The following is a 3,721-nucleotide window of genomic DNA, read 5'->3' on the forward strand; positions in this document are numbered from 1 at the left end:
TTAACAGTTCATTCCAAAATCCAAACATAATCATTGCCTTCGGCGTATTTCACCTGAGCACTAAACAAATGAAAAAATGACAAAGAAAAAAAGGGCTAATTCACATTTCCCTTTAGTTAACCAAGGGTGAAAATAAACATACTTGTCGTGGAAGAAGGGTCATTTAAGTGACTTTGAATGTGTCATGGTTGCTGGACTGACTGGTCTGAATAATCGAGAATCTACTAAAGATCTACTGAGATTTTCCAACACCAAAGGAAAAAATAGAAAGGGCAGCAGTTCTCTCATGAACATACTTTGATGATGCCAAAGGTCAGATGAGAATGGCCAGACTGCTTAAAGCTAGTATAGTGTAACTCAAAAAAACACTTTTTACAACCAAGGTCAAATTCAAATTCAAATTTTATTTGTTACATACACAGTCATACACAGTATGATATGCAGTGCAATGCTTAGACAACTGCTCGTGACCTAAAAAAAAAAAAGAGAAATATATAAGAATATATGAAGAAATATAGAACAATAACAGCAGCTGTACAAGTACTAAATGGTAACGAAGAAATATAATGTCCAGGGTTGTGCAATCCACATGTGTAAGTGTCTTGTGCAGTGCAAATATGCTTAAAGTGATTTATTTAAGTGACTTGTGATAGAGTGATTCGATTTGATGACCACGCAGTGTAGTTGTGCAGTGGCCACTAGTGTAAACAAATGTCCAGAATGTCCAGTGTGTGTGTAAAAACCATATGTGTGGGTCAGTATCCCACACATATGGGGAAGAAGCTCCTCCTCAGTCTCTCTGTGTTGGTCTTCAGGCAGCGGAATCGCTTTCCTGACCTCAACAGAGAGAACAGTCCATTGTTGGGATGGCTTAATGTACGCAGAAAAGCATCTGTCATGATTTGGGTGAGTATCCAGTGTTTTTTAATGCTGGCTCAGCTTCTCTGCATCCACCCAACTGGAGCAGAGCCCTGGTGCCACACCTAGACCTCACCACCTGTTCTTCATCTCTGGCAATCACCAGGATGGTACTTAAAACCAGTGTCACTCCCACTTCCCCGACCAGATTTTAACCATCCTCTCCCTTGGTTTTCAGTGTCCCATGTCAGAGATTCCCCCACCACGTATCCATGCATTGCCATTGTTTATTCTGTAAACTTGTGAGATCTTATTGCGACTCTGTATTGTGTCTGCACTTGGTACCACTCCCACTTACCAGTCTCCTGGCTTTGACAATCTCTGAACGAGCCATCATTTTCAGCAGTTTGTAGCATTGTTAATTTGTCTTTGTTAACCAAGGCTTTCTGCTTAAAAAGGTGAATTTTATACATCACTTGATTCTTTTTCGGCATAAAATGGTTCAGCCAGCCTTGTCCAGTTTGAAATGTTCTCTGAGGAACACATCTGTTTAGATCACAGTTTAGTATCAGATTAGGACCAGTAAAAAAGCATTAAAACATTTCTACAATTCTGCACCAAGTGTATAAATATAAATTGTCTGTACAATGGATTATACCATTTGTGTGACTGTAACTTTACATGGAGCATCAAATGCTGATATTGATCAATATGTATTGCTTAAGCAGATGATCTATATTGAACATCTTATTTTGAACCAAAACTACAGGTCCAATTCTGGTTGTATATTCATCACAAGCTGCTATGTTGTATAAGTTGCTAAAAGAGATGTACCTTTATGACATTGAAAACTTTGACCTTCTCCTAGATATACCTCCCAAACCCATTAGTTTTGCTTTGCAGTCCACCCCTCAGGGAATTTATTCAAGCTATTTTGGTATCTTATTAAAAAACATTTTCAATCCAAGAGTCCAACAATTTTGAGCCTGGATGATGGTGTTCATACCCATTTCGAATGGAGTGGGGTGCTTTAATATAATGGGTTGTCAGCACAGGTTTTTGTGTGAAATGTTTTAACTTCATCTAAATATGCAGACAAATTAGACAAGCAATAAACTGCAATAAAACAACAGAGAGAGGAGAGTAGAAATCCAGGAGGCAGAGGTGAATATTACAAGCCGCTTCTGCAAGGGTTTCTTTTTAAATTCTTTCTCACTTTGTGTGCTTTGAAAGAAGAAAAAAAACACCACTACCGCACAAACAATACGGATACAGAAGGAAAAGCAGTAAGCAGCCTGAGGTGTAAGTTTTTCGTTATGAAAAGAACAGAAAACTCAGAATTAAAGATCAAAATCTAGAGCAAGACAGTGCAAGATTAGACTTTTGATTACTTTGGTGACCCCCACCTACATGCCCCTGTCCCCTACTTTGATAACCCTGCCTCCTCCACCTACTTCTCCTTTTGTGTCTTTGGTTTTCATTGTTGTGAAGCCCTTACACATCAGTTCCAACTGGATCACATATGAGAGAGGGGATCGGGAAGTATAGAGGAGAGGTAGCATGTTTCTTTCTGCAACTCTTGTTGCCTTTGTGTCATGCCAGCTTGCTCATGTCAGCTGTCATGTCTCTCATCTGACACAGAAGCTTGATGCGTCTTATTACCACTCATAAACAGAACACAAGCAGAACTGATAAGAAGGGAAGAGGCAGTTGTCTGTGTACCTGTCCCCGTACATGTGTTTGCAATCTATTTTCATGAATCAAGTTGAGGAGAGAAAGAAAGTTGGAATGTGCCTTGACTATTGTTCTGAGTATGCCAATGGAGTTTTGGCATTCTGGTTATCATACAGTAGGTGATTAGAAAAGAAATATTAGCATCAACTGTAAGTGACAGTTGTAGCCAAGAACATCTATTCATGTTCATGATCATTTTCGTATTCCATTCTGCATCCTGCACTGTTACAATCCTGAAGTGGATATAAAGCCTCTAATAATAATAATAATAATAATAATAATGATAAATTTATCACAGATCATACTTAGATCATACTTAGATAGCTTGACCTCCTTACAAACAACAACAGATACCACATTCGAAGATAAGTGACATGTTGTCCATAAAAGCAGAATCACTAAATGCTAATACACAGCAACATAAGAAATAAGAAAATTGTTACTGTTACACTGAAAACCAACAGCCAATAAAAAGTGCACACATTCATGCAAGATGGACTAAATTACAAACATACATTGAAGAATGGAATATAATAAAGAAGGAAATACATTTGACAAATGAAGGGGATGTAATAAAGAAGCAAGGGAATAATAGAAATTGCCTGCAAAAAACGGAGCAAAAAGAAAGGGAAACAGTGGCGTAATGATGAAAGAAAAGGAAAAAATTGGAAAAGGCACAAATGGATGAAAGAGGAGATAAAGATTAAATATTAAAGGGAAAAACAAAAGCAAATCAGATAACTGAAGCAAGGTATAAAAGAAAAATAGCAAAAGCGACGAGTAAGAGAAAAAAGAAAATGTTTTGGCCTGTTAACAGTACCACAAGCACCAGAGTTCTAAATCTTCCTAAGGGAGTCATGAATGTTTGTATTAATGGAATTGCATCCAGGGTTGTATGGCATTGCACTGGTTAGCAATGTTGCATTACAGCAAAAGCATCCTGGGCCCCTTTCTGGGCATACTTTGCTTTGTCAGTGGGCTGGCTATAGCTCAGGAGGTAGAACAGGCCATTTACTAATCAGAAGGTTTGTGGTTTGATCCCTGACTTTTCCAGTCTGTGTAGGATAGATGGATGGATGGCAGCACATTAAATAGTTAGATAAAGATAAACACTGTAGGAATGCTAGGT

Source organism: Pundamilia nyererei, unplaced genomic scaffold (genome assembly GCF_000239375.1).
Source record: "Pundamilia nyererei isolate P.nyererei 1_Seehausen unplaced genomic scaffold, PunNye1.0 scaffold00012, whole genome shotgun sequence".
Lineage (NCBI taxonomy): Eukaryota > Metazoa > Chordata > Actinopteri > Cichliformes > Cichlidae > Pundamilia > Pundamilia nyererei.